Here is a 14649-nt window from a genome sequence, read left to right on the forward strand (position 1 = left end):
GGACTGTGCTTATGCAGAGGAAGATGAGATGGTCAGGGTGGTGTTTGGGACAAACTTAGCAAAACTGTGAAAGAAAGTTTTAAGTGCCGGGTCTTAGCTAACATTAAATACAGCCGTGGACATAGCACGACATGGCACCAGCACAGCTGGGAAACTTCGATGCATGTACACCGAGCGGCTCACGTGAACTGACGCAGTGCGCAGACAAAAAGCAACAGTTCCAAAGAGTGCTAAACAAAAACCAAATTACACAATTGAGAAGGCAGCAAAAAAATATGAAGCGTCTGATACATACAAGCATATTCATAAGTGTAGCTACTGCGGAAACAAAGCACACGGTGGAAAAAGTCAATGTCCCGCTAAAGGAAGACAGTGTAAAAAAAAACCTGTGCATGCAGTGTGTCACGTCTCAGATAAAGAGGAAGACGAGCTGTTTATTGATACAGTAAGAAACGAATCGATGAATGAAACCTGTTATCTTTACAACGAAATGTAACACGGAATGTAACTTGAACACAACACATCCTACAAATACAAACCTGATTGAAAGAAATAATGATAATCAAATCCTTGATGACAGCAACACTCAAAAGCTCACAAAACAATTACTGTATATTGACAATCATGTTACGTTATTTTTAAAATGTTCCCTTTTCTTTTTCATAACTTCTTTAACACACTACTTTTCCGCTGCGATACGCAGGTATATATATATATATATGTATATATATACCCCGATCTACATACTCTCAAATAGACAAGCCACACGCCGTGGCGCAATAGTAGAGGCTTCGCCTCTAGCTCCGGGGTTCGATTCCCGAGAGGGGATCCACTGAGAATGTACGCGCGCTTCCCGATACATTTTTGCCTCGCATCCCCTTGGTTTGAGACGTATGAAAAAATATGCGGTTAACGCAGAAAGACAGATCACCAATTGAAGCTTTATGAATAATGGATACTTTATTCGCGATCAATGATTGTTTTGGTAAAGCCATACTCCGTGTAATCATTAGATGAACGGTAAAAAAAGTAAGAGCGAGGGGAGGGTGACTTATTGAGGCATGCAGGTGAAACCACAATAGCACGCGAGCTCGATGTAGTGCACATCAACTCGATCTGAATTGCGCGATCACATTCGAAAAAATATTTCTTTTCAAGTTCTATTTAGTCGACACAAATATCTTTGGTTGGAATGTAAGGCGAATTTAATCTTTACATTTCTATGGTGAAAAATTTATGCAGTGATGCCTACATTTAACTTACATTCCTACCAAAGACATTTCTGTCGACTAAATAAAAATTCCTTCTATTTAAAATTTAAATAGAACTTGAACAGATACGATAGTTCATAATATCCACGCAGACTTGCACGTAAGAGCGGGAGTCATCCGTTTTAACAAGCAGCGTATTGCACTGATACGAAATAGCCTGCCCATTTAATTATTTAGGAATGGATAAATAAATTAAGATTTTGTACAAATAATGTTTTTCATTTTTCTTCTTTGATGGATTCTGGCACCCCCAGCAACAGTTGCTCGCACCCCAGAGTGTATGTGTATATACTGTATATGTGTGTGTATATGTATATATGTAAATATGTATGTATAGGTATATATATGTTTATATGTGTGTGTATATATATATATATATATATATATATATATATATATATAAAAATACCAAGCCATGGAGAAGAAGTAGTGTGTTAAAGAAGTTATGAAAAGAAAAGCAAACATTTTAAAAATAACATAAGATGATTGTTAATGTAATTGTTTTGCCATTGATATTGAGTGTTGTTGTCATATCTATCTATTTATATATATATATATTTATATATATCTGTATATATATATACTGTATATATATATATATATATATATATATATATATATATATATATATATAGCAAAATACCTGCATTGGCAGCGAGAAGTAAAAAAAAAGGAAACATTTTAATAATAACGTAACATGATTGACAATGTAATTGTTTTGTCATTGTCATGAGTGTTGCTGGCATATATATATATATATATATAATGTATATATATATACACACACAGACACATATATAAACATATATATATAAATATATATATATATACACATCTATACACATATATATACACAGTTATATATATATACATATACACACATACATATATATACATACTGTATATACACACACACATATATATACATACTGTATATACACATATACAGTACATATCTACATATACTGTATATATACAAATCTACATATATATATATATTAGGGGTGGGACTCGATTAAAAAAATTAATCCAATTAATTAGAGGCTGTGTAAGAATTAATCTTGATTAATCGTATGTAATCGCACACGTAAATTTGCCCCAAATCGCAAATGTTTTTTTTAATTTAAAAGTGTTTTAGTGGGCGACAGAATCAAATAATAGACATGTACATGAATATTGTAAACTGAAGCTGTTTTAATTTCTGAAAAAAGCCTTTAAACTGCATTTGAATTCAAAACAGAAACAAAAATATCATCCCTGGTTAAAATTGGGCAGACTTAAAAATAAAGTGGTAGTTTAAGTACTTTAAGTAGATTTTCAGAATAGTATTGTCTTTAAATAATAATAACCAAAATTTCAACATAAAGTGCAGTTTTTCTTAAAAAAATAAGTCAGAAACATAAAAGGTAATTTGACCAACTTAATCTTTAAACTCTGAGTAACCTTAGCCAAAATTATTTTGTACATTAGGCTAAAACAGTGTGATCATTGAACATTTTGTAATTAGATGTATTTAGAATTACTAACGGTCAAGGAAGTCCAATGATCCCCAGTAAGAGCCACAAAGTCCGCTTTCTGTAATGCATCTAATTTTGCTTGCTTTTCAGTGTGCACAAAACCATGCTTTTATCAAGGCTTCACTCGGGAAGTCGAAATGATCAGTCGTAGGAACGCGCTTTATTCCGACTCTAATATTTTTGTAGCTGTGATGTGTGCATCAGTGTAATGGATGTACCAGGAAATCATGCATTGACAAAAGTTCCCGTTTGCTTAGAATTGAAAGTGTGATTAAATCGTTATTTTTTAACGTTATGGAGTACATGCATTGAAGCTTCTCAGCTGTGCTTGTGCTAATAAAGGGAAACATTTTAAAAATAACGTAACATGATTCTGCGTTAACCGAATATTTTTTCATACGTCCCAAACCAAGGAGATGCGAAGGTAAAATGAATCGGGTAGCGCGCGTACATACTCAGTGCATCCCCTCTCGGGAATCGAACCTCGAATGTCGGCATTAGAGGCTTAAGACTCTACAATTGCGCCACAGCGTGGGGCTTGTCTATAAGAGAGTATGTACTGTAGATCGGGGTATATATATACATTTATATATATATATATATATATATATATATATATATATATATATATATATATATATATATATATATATATATATATATATATATATATATATATATATATATATACGTATCGCAGTGGAGAAGTAGAAGTTATGAAAAGAAAAGGGAACATTTTAAAAATAACGTAACATGATTGTCAATATACAGTAATTGTTTTGTGAGTGTTATTGAATGTTGCTGTCATCAAGGATTTGATTATCATTATTTGTTTCAATCAGGGTCGTATTTGTACGATGTGTTGTGTTCAAGTTACATTCCGTGTTTGTCAATCGTTGTAAAGATAAGAGGTTTCATTCATTCATTAGTTTCTTACTGCATCAGTAAACAGCTCGTCTTCCTCTTTATCTGAGATGTGACAAACTGCATGCACGGGTTTTTTTTTTACACTGTCTTCCTTTAGCGGACATTCACTTTTTCCACCGTGTGCTTTGTTTCGGCAGTAGCTGCACTTATGAATATGATTCTATGTATCAGACGCTTCATATTTTTTTGCTGCCTTCTCAATTGTGTAATTCGGTTTTTGTTCAGCACTCTTTGGAACTGTTGCTTTTGTCTGTGCACTCGTCCAGTTCACGTGAGCCGCTTGGTGTTCTTGCATTGAAGGTTCCCAGCTGTGCTGGTGCCATCTCGTGTAATGTCAGCTAAGACCCGGCACTTAACACTAGAATTACCAGAGCCTACGAAAAAACTCGTAATTCCGTCCCACCTTAAACTGCTTCTTAAATCCCTTCACACCTCTCCGCCAGCGTCCTTTGTTCTCTAAATGTGCTGATAAAGAGAAGCTAGGAGCAGCCGGCTATTCCATCCCCCCACCAATTTAGAACGTGCACGAACTTCTCTCAGCTCATGCCTTGATTGAGTATCTGGGAGTGAAGTGGAGTTTTAGAGTGAAATAATAGATCGTTGTTTGGAACACATGCATTTCATGTCTGTTCCGTTTCTACAGTAATCTGTGTCAACACATTGTTAAAACAGAAACTTTTTTATATTCTAGTAGTAGATGACAAAATGTAGGCATAAACTATATAATGTATGAAGCCTGAAGTCCAAATAGCAAAGAAACATTTTCACAAGAATAACACAATTGCACTTTTATTCAAACATATAACTGCAGAAAGAAAAAGCCGCCTTAACATGCGACATTGACACCAGTTTACTATAACTGACTCCGTGGTTCAATAGATACAGCCCCGCTTGGGAATCAAGGGTCACGGGTTCGATCCTCGCCCTCCCTTTTGAGAAGTAAACTGTTCTTAGTCTTACTGTTTTAGAATAAAAACATACATTTGATTTCAGTCTGTAACAGCCGGTGCAATTTATGATCTTTGTAAAGGTTAGCTTTTTTTTTTATTCACTTTTCACTCTCTCAGTCGCGTTCAGAATCAATCCATACAACCCCATCTGACACGGCTGTTTTCACTAAAGACGCTATAGCTCTGCAGTGTACCACGATGCATACTAACGCCCCCCGGTTCTGACACACAAACGCTGGCGAAGCTGCCTTCTTCGTATCTCACCGTCACTTGCTTTTCTTTTTATTCAGTTTTATTGAGTGTTCCTGCTGTATGCTTTTTCTTTTGCACCCAGGACATGCAGAAGAAAGAATGGTAAAGACCAGTAACTTCGGCTATATGCAATCATCAGACACTCCCCATCTGCCCGTGTCGTTCAAACACAGGAACATATATTGGTGTAAAAGTATAACAAAAGTGCACTTTTATTCAAGTGCACTTTTTCCATCGCCTTTTCCTGTAAGAAGCAGTGTACACACTTCTCTCTATGCTGTGGTTTCTATTACACACCTGAAAGAAAGAGACAATATATGTGAAAATATAATCGCACTAATGCAATATTATTTGAAAACGAACAGCGTCAGATCGGTGTGAATTTATGCAGGAACTGGAAATTCTCTGATGCGGACCTTCCCCAGGGAAGAAAGTACAGTGTCAGGTGCTCATTCAGTGTAATAGAAACCATAGCACAGAGAGGTGTGTACACGGCAACAAGTACACGTGTCGTAAATGTAGGAAGGACGGTCCTTGGGTGTGTGGGAACTGTTAATATTTGAATGTGATGATTTTATATAGCACGGAATGAAAATCTGCACTTCTTAGCATTGCACCATGCAAGATGTCGTATCAATCGCCTACTGTATCTTGCTTTCTTTTTCTTCGGTTATACAGGTAGTTTTGAATAAAAGTGCACTTGTTTTGTTTGCGAAATGAAGTGTCTGCGTGCACTTTTCGTGGCATTACACGTGTATTTTTGAGCATGCCCGTTTGAGCAGTATAAAAGTATTGAAAAGTATAACAAAACAACGGGCAGATGGAGAGTGTCTGATGATTGCATATAGCGCCAACTTACTGCTCTTTACTATTCTCTCCTCTGCGCCCTGGAGTACAAAAGAAACAGAATACAGGCGCTATAGCTCTGTGCTGTACCACGATGCATACTAACGCCCCCACCCGGTTCTGACACACAGGCGCTGGCGAAGCTGTCTTCTTCGTATCTCACCGTCACTTGATTTTCTTTTTATTCAGTTTTATTGAGTGTTCCTGCCAGTCCCGCATGTTGCTGTATGCTGGATATGTTCACATATATTGTCTCTTTCTTTCAGGTGTGTAATAGAAACCACAGCATAGAGAGAAGTGTGTACACTGCTTCTTACAGGAAAAGGCGATGGAAAAAGTGCACTTGAATAAAAGTGCACTTTTGTTATACTTTTACACCAATATATGTTCCTGTGTTTGAACGACACGGGCAGATGGGGAGTGTCTGATGATTGCATATAGCGCGAAGTTACTGGTCTTTACCATTCTTTCTTCTGCATGTCCTGGGTGCAAAAGAAAAAGCATACAGCAGGAACACTCAATAAAACTGAATAAAAGAAAAGCAAGTGACGGTGAGATACGAAGAAGGCAGCTTCGCCAGCGTTTGTGTGTCAGAACCGGGGGGCGTTAGTATGCATCGTGGTACACTGCAGAGCTATAGCGTCTTTAGTGAAAACAGCCGTGTCAGATGGGGTTGTATGGATTGATTCTGAACGCGACTGAGAGAGTGAAAAGTGAATAAAAAAAAAAAGCTAACCTTTACAAAGATCATAAATTGCACCGGCTGTTACAGACTGAAATCAAATGTATGTTTTTCTTCTAAAACAGTAAGACTAAGAACAGTTTACTTCTCAAAAGGGAGGGCGCAGGATCGAACCCGTGACCCCTTGATTCCCAGCGGGGCTGTATCTATTGAACCACGAGTCAGTTATAGTAAACTGGTGTCAATGTCGCATGTTAAGGCGGCTTTTCTTTCTGCAGTTATATGTTTGAATAAAAGTGCAATTGTGTTATTCTTGTGAAAATGTTTCTTTGCTATTTGGACTTCAGGCTTCATACATTATATAGTTTATGCCTACATTTTGTCATCTACTACTAGAATATAAAAAAGTTTCTGTTTTAACAATGTGTTGACACAGATTACTGTAGAAACGGAACAGACATGAAATGCGTGTGTTCCAAACAACGATCTATTATTTCACTCTAAAACTCCACTTCACTCCCAGATACTCAATCAAGGCATGAGCTGAGAGAAGTTCGTGCACGTTCTAAATTGGTGGGGGATGGAATAGCCGGCTGCTCTAGCTTCTTTTATCAGCACATTTAGAGACAAAGGCGCTGGCGGAGAGGTGTGAAGGGATTTAAGAAGCAGTTTAAGGTGGGACGGAATTACGAGTTTTTTCGTAGGCTCTGGTAATTCTAGTGTTAAAAGTTTCTCTCGCAGTTTCGCTGAGTTTGTGCCAAACACCACCCTGGCCATCTCATCTTCCTCTGCATAAGCACAGTCCTTCACACGTGAATATTTACCGGCAGTGTTTGTATTGGATTGCCGCTGATGGACGGCCTTATATGGGCAGGCACTAAATTACAAACGCTAGTGGCAGCCTGTCTATGAACTTAATTTAATATAAACTTACGGTTCACGCCGTGCTTTGTTTCCGCAGTAGCTGTACTTATGAATATGCTTGTATGCATCATTTGCTTCATAATGTTTTCCTGCCTTCTCAATTGTGAAATGGCGTTTTGTGCTCATCGCTGTTTGGAGTTCTTCCTTGTTCTCTACGCACTTACGTAGGAGGCGTGATGATGTCACATGAAACTCCGCCCCCCCACGGCCATCTCCAACTCAACTCCATTACATCATATGTAGAAAAATAGGTTCCAGTTATGACCCTTACGCGTAGAATTTTGAAATGAAACCTGCCCAACTTTTGTAAGTAAGCTGTAAGGAATAAGCCTGCCAAATTTCAGCCTTCTACCTACACAGGAAGTTGGAGAATTAGTGATGAGTGAATGAGTGAGTGAGTGAGGGCTTTGCCTTTTATTAGTATAGTTTATATATATATATATATATATATATATATTTATTTGTGTGTATCTATGTATGTGTGTGTATATATATATATTTATTTGTGTGTATCTATGTATGTGTGTGTATATATATATGTGTATATATATATATATATATATATATATATATATATATATATATATATATATATATATATATATATATATATATATATATATATATATATATATATATATATATATATATATATATATATATATATATGGCTGACACGGTGGCACAGTGGTAGCGCTGCTGCCTCGCAGTTAGGAGGCCGGGTTCGCTTCCCAGGTCCTCCCTGCGTGGAGTTTGCATGTTCTCCCCGTGTCTGCGTGGGTTTCCTCCGGGCGCTCTGGTTTTCTCCCACAGTCCAAAGACATGCCGGTTAGGTGGATTGGTGATTCTACATTGGCCCTAGTGTGTGCTTGGTGTGTGGGTGTGTTTGTGTGTGTCCTGCAGTGGGTTGGCACCCTGCCCAGGACTGATTCCTGCCTTGTGCCCTGTGTTGGCTGGGATTGGCTCCAGCAGACCCCCGTGACCCTATTCGGATTCAGCGGGTTGGAAAATGGATGGATGGATGGATGGGATATATATATATATATATATATATTATATATACAGGTGCCGGTCATAAAATTAGAATATCATGACAAAGTTGATTTATTTCAGTAATTCCATTCAAAAAGTGAAACTTGTATATTAGATTCATTCATTACACACAGACTGATGTATTTCAAATGTTTATTTCTTTTAATTTTGATGATTATAACTGACAACTAATGAAAGTCCCAAATTCAGTATCTCAGAAAATTAGAATATTGTAAAAGGTTCAATATTGAAGACACCTGGTGCCACACTCTAATCAGCTAATTAACTCAAAACACCTGCAAAAGCCTTTAAATGGTCTCTCAGTCTAGTTCTGTAGGCTACACAATCATGGGGAAGACTGCTGACTTGACAGTTGTCCAAAAGACGACCATTGACACCTTGCACAAGGAGGGCAAGACACAAAAGGTCATTGCTAAAGAGGCTGGCTGTTCACAGAGCTCTGTGTCCAAGCACATTAATAGAGAGGTGAAGGGAAGGACAAGATGTGGTAGAAAAAAGTGTACAAGCAATAGGGATAACCGCACCCTGGAGAGGATTGTGAAACAAAACCCATTCAAAACTGTGGGGGAGATTCACAAAGAGTGGACTGCAGCTGGAGTCAGTGCTTCAAGAACCACCACGCACAGACGTATGCAAGACATGGGTTTCAGCTGTCGCATTCCTTGTGTCAAGCCACTCTTGAACAAGAGACAGCGTCAGAAGGGTCTCGCCTGGGCTAAAGACAAAAAGGACTGGACTGCTGCTGAGTGGTCCAAAGTTATGTTCTCTGATGAAAGTAAATTTTGCATTTCCTTTGGAAATCAAGGTCCCAGAGTCTGGAGGAAGAGAGGAGAGGCACAGAATCCATGTTGCTTGAGGTCCAGTGTAAAGTTTCCACAGTCAGTGATGGTTTGGGGTGCCATGTCATCTGCTGGTGTTGGTCCATTGTGTTTTCTGAGGTCCAAGGTCAATGCAGCCGTCTACCAGGAAGTTTTAGAGCACTTCATGCTTCCTGCTGCTGACAAACTTTATGGAGATGCAGATTTCATTTTCCAACAGGACCTGGCACCTGCACAAAGTGCCAAAACTACCAGTACCTGGTTTAAGGACCATGGTATCCCTGTTCTTGATTGGCCAGCAAAGTTGCCTAACCTTAACCCCATAGAAAATCTATGGGGTATTGTGAAGAGGAAGATGCAATACGCCAGACCCAACAATTCAGAAGAGCTGAAGGCCACTATCAGAGCAACATGGGCTCTCATAACACCTGAGCAGTGCCACAGACTGATCGACTCCATGCTACGCCGCATTGCTGCAGTAATCCAGGCCAAAGGAGCCCCAACTAAATATTGAGTGCTGTACGTGCTCATACTTTTCATGTTCATTCCTTTCAGTTGGCCAACATTTCTAAAAATCCTTTTTTTGCATTGGTCTTAATTGATATTATAATTTTCCGAGATACTGAATTTGGGACTTTCATTAGTTGTTAGTTATTATTATCAAAATTAAAAGAAATAAACATTTGAAATACATCAGTCTGTGTGTAATAAATGAATCTAATATACAAGTTTCACTTTTTGAATGGAATTACTGAAATAAATCAACTTTGTCATGATATTCTAATTTTATGACCGGCACCTGTATATATATATATATATGTTTATATGTGTGTGTGTGTGTATATATATATATATATGACAGCAACACTCATCACTCACAACAGTGACAAAACAATTACATTGACAATCATGTTACGTTATTTTCAAATGTTTCCTTTTCTTTTTCATTACTTCTGTAACACACTACTTCTCGCTGCGAAGCGCGGGTATTTTGCTAGTGTATTATAAACTGTACACTCTCCGAATTTTCATTATGACACTTGGAAGAAAAGGACTTCTTGAGCAGTTGGTGTGGTGCTTTAAAGTAACAATCTTTACTGCTTTATTGAAGGTAAGTTCTGCATACAAAATATGTCTATTATCAATTTTCCAGTCCTCTGACATACTTAACAAATCACCTACATCACTTCTAATAATTTTGGCTGCATGTTTGGTAACCTCCAGGAGCTTTTTTAAAGTTTGATATCGAAGTACGCCTTATAAGGAGGACCTAGGAGTTGTAGTGGACTCATCAGTGTCCAGCCAGTGTACTGAAGTCATTTTAAATCCTAATAGAATGTTAGGTTAAATATTACAATGTGTAGACCACAAGTCAAGAGAGGTTCTGCTTAAGTTATATAATACACTAGTGAGACCTTACTTTGAGTACCGTGTGCAGTTTTGGTCTCCAAATTACACAAAAAAAAAACAATGCAGCTCTTAAGAAAGTCCAGAGAAGAAAGACTAGGCTGATTCCTGGACTGAGACATAGGAGATTATATGAGAGGCTGAAGGAGCTGAACATTTTCAGTTTAATCAAACAGAGATTAACAGGTGACATGATCAAAGTGTTTAAAATTATGAAAGGAAGTAGTACAGCAGATCCAGGATGTTACTTTAAAATAAATTCTTTAACAAAAACACAAGGACATGATTAAGGGCAAATTTTGCATAAATGTTAGACAGCTTTTCATCACACAAAGAACCACAGAGGCATGGAATAAATTACCAGTAAGAGTGGTAGAGAGTAGTTACTTTACGGACTGTAAAATGTCAGCCTAATGGTATTTTGGAGAATCTCAGTGAGCTTCTTGGGTGAAAAGACTGGTTTTCATCACAATTGTTTTAGTGTTCTAGTGCTGAAAGAAGGATAATACCAGTGCAGTATGATGTACTTATTTATAAATTGACCTAGAAGTAGTAATAGGGAAGGGCAATACTTCAAATGCAAAGTGCAACTGGTGGCCCAGGTCTATGGCGTGGCCCTACACTGCACTAAAACCAATAAATAATAAAAGCACTAAAACAAACCCAGTCTTGAAACAAAACCCAAGCCCCATTTGTAAAACCTGGACAATAAAAGAACAAGAACTCTAAAATGGCAATAAAAACCAACCATAAATAAATGTCCATTAAAAAGCTCAAAATTTTGAAAACGCCCTTCTTTGGCTTAAGTCCGTGGGTTCTTTAAATGAGTCTGGCACCTAACCCACTTGCTGTTTCTGTCTTCTGCTTTTTGTTCCTCACTGCCTCGGCTCACCCCACCGCTTGTAAACAGTGACTGGTCCTTCAAGTAAAAATGAAGTTCAGGGGTGTTAGGTTACAAGGGCTGAGACACAAAAAGGATGGAGGGAAGTTCTAGAGGAACGCCTTAGGACTTCCACAGGGTACTCCTGACACTGGAAGTAGTTGGAGAAATTGCCCATTATTAACCCTTGGGAGGGGTTAAAGTAACAACAACTTATTTCTTGTACAGCCCAAAAATCACACAAGGAATGACTCAATAGGCTTTAACATGTCATGTTTGCTGACAACCGCCTAGTCAGTCTTTACTAGCAGCCTTGTGTTCATTGGCAGGAAGTGAAGCAGGAGTGTGCAGCTACAGTACACTGAATGTGAGGAAGTGGTTGAGCTACTCTGACTTGAGAGAAAGAGTTAAAAACCCAATCAAACAAGCCCACAAGGGCAGAATGTTTCCTGCTTTGTTGTTACTTTTGTACTCTCCTATTAATTGATCTTGTGTTATTTTTAATAAATACAACTGATTTGTATATTGTAAATTCTGGGATAGTACAGCTGTTACACAAACGCTCCTCTATTTATATAGTCTAATGAAGATGTTTGATACACCCAACACACAAACCCTGGGGAACTATAGAAAACAGCTGACTTGCATTTACTTTAATTTAGAACTCAGAGCAGATATAAACCATAAGGCACACACCTACCAAGTGCAGAAACATCACGACTTTCACTATAGTTAGGATGCTGAGAAAGTTTCTTCTTAAAGATGCTTTGGTCTTAGGATTACAAATGCAATGTAACTGCAAACACTTAACTTGAAGAAACTGTGTAGCTGAGTCATGCATTATGATGATGTCAATGTTGAGGCCAATTTCAGGGTGCTATTACATAAAAGTAATTATACTGGTGATGGGACACATAAAACATAACATTCTATATAGTTCAGAGCATGTTCACTTTGCTTATCACCACAAACAGTAAACAAATATGCCATATCCTATACACGTCACACCGTTCCGGCATACCAGATAATAAAAATTATTATGCCAGAGTTGTTTTTACAGACTATAGCTCAGTATTTAACACTATTATTCCATCAAGAATAATTACCAAGCACCATAACCCTAGTGCCTCTATTTGAACTACACTTCCCAAATGGCAAACTTTATCATATGAAGAATGGCAGCGTCTCTTACTCACTACTGATTCTTATTACAGGTACCCCACAGTTACAGAGCTAGCTGCGGTTATTACCTGTTCACCTATGACTGTGTGGCCAGACAGCTCCAAATTCATAATTGAAATTTTCAGATACAGGGAATGAAAAGCCAGTTAGGCAGCAAACTTAGAAGTATCTTTAGAATATTAAGCCAATAATATGCTGAAGGTCTTTGTGTATTTCATCATTTTTGCACTAGAGATCAGTTTCCTGACACTAGTTATTGTAAAGTACAGTATAATGAAATCAAGAATTACACAAATTGCCTTTACGAAGTGCATTTTGTCTTTTTGTAAATGTTAAGTGATTTTGGTAAATTTCTTCATACACAGGTGTTTCTATTTAACTTTATACATACACTCTTAAAAACAAAGGTGCCAGGGTGGTTCTTCAGAAAGATGCTTTTGGACAACCATTTTTTGTTTCTTAAAAGAATCATCCACACGAAAGTTTCAGAAAGATCCTTCATTAAATTTAGATCAGTACCAGATTCCATAAATAACCATTAATACGTAACAGCAGATTTCTAAAATAACACCGGTTCCTGATTTTAAAAGGACCCTTGCTGTATACAATAACAGAATGAGATCAGATTTTCTTGATCTGTTGGTATTGTACTAGGTAGCCTGTCATACATTATAGATTTCTGATTTTTCAACCAATTATCCTTTTCAAAGCCCAAAGGACCCAGTTCATATACAAGGTCCGAGTTACACTGAATAAATGGTTCTTAGTCAAACAGTTCTTCTACGAGGAACCATACAGCCCTGTAATGTGCCAATACAGAACCATTACTTTTAAGAGTGTATGGCAGAAACATGAGATACACAATAGTATTACAGGTAGTTTTTGTAAAACCAATGTTTCAGTAATCTCTTAATGACTGTAAACCATATTTACCATTTTAGTTCACAGAAAAAGTCACTGATAAATGATATGACAAAATGCATTTGACCGTTATCACATTTTAATTATAGTTCAATGTGCTGATTTAGAATTCACTGAGGATACAGTTTTGGTCCAGTAATACTAATTGGTACATTGGGATTTGATTCTTATGACCAGTTCAGTTTTAAATTTGATTTTCATATTTTATAACTGACAACTGTTACTGTCACAGTCAGAATAGTAAAACTCGGCACAGCTAAACCAATTATATAAATATCTGTTTACACTTATGCAGTTTTTACATTTTGAAGAATAAAGTAACAAATTACTTAATGGTTCCTTCTAAATATGGTTCATATTGTAATGTGATGGGTAAACGCTGGGAAGAGGAGGGAACTGCAGCGGCATAAGTCATTTAAAACTGTACAATGAGAAGCTTACAGAAGCAGATTTTCAATGACAAAATAATAAAAGTTGACAAACGGGAGACAAAACACTCCCAGCAAAAAAAACAGAATAAATGTGCACGGTAACAGAAAACAAATATGTTTAAAGGATTCGCCAATACCTGCTATTCCAAACGCAAACTTCTGAATCCCTCAAAGCTTCGAAGAAACACAATGTAGCCGCCCTAAAAATGACTGTCAATAAACTACTGTGGGAATACAGCGCCACACAGCAACGAACAGAACAGAAGAAAGCAAAACAGGCAACACATTCGAGAAATGCATGCCAATGACATCACGAATCTCTCTCGATCACCAAATAGATATTGCTGCAAACTGGAGTAAAATGGGCGTGAATATCCTTTTCGACCTCAGCCAATCATATATTAAATTTGCGTACGTCCGGCACGGATCAGCCAATCGAAAATTTAAACGTCGCGGTCAATCACCTTTTTATTTAACAAATCGCCAATCGGTGTTATTTGTCATTCAAGCTCCACTTTATCCAATTGCCTTATGCATACGTAAAAAAAAAGGTGAAAGTGATTTCTAAAGGTGGAAGTTCAAGATAAA

General features: G+C 37.4%; 1 protein-coding gene across 2 annotated transcripts in view; it reads right to left on the minus strand.

Annotated features, from left to right (window-relative positions):
• LOC120525121 (butyrophilin subfamily 1 member A1-like) overlaps positions 1–14410 on the minus strand; it is a 71895-nt gene extending 57485 nt beyond the window's left edge. For both annotated transcript variants that reach the window (XM_039747161.1, XM_039747151.1), the window contains exon 1: positions 14199–14410. The gene's annotated coding sequence lies outside the window, so the exon portion shown is untranslated. The remainder of the gene's footprint in view (positions 1–14198) is intronic.
• Positions 14411–14649: the final 239 nt, after the last annotated feature.

The sequence above is a fragment of the Polypterus senegalus genome, chromosome 1 (genome assembly GCF_016835505.1).
Source record: "Polypterus senegalus isolate Bchr_013 chromosome 1, ASM1683550v1, whole genome shotgun sequence".
In the NCBI taxonomy this organism is placed as follows: Eukaryota; Metazoa; Chordata; class Cladistia; order Polypteriformes; family Polypteridae; genus Polypterus; species Polypterus senegalus.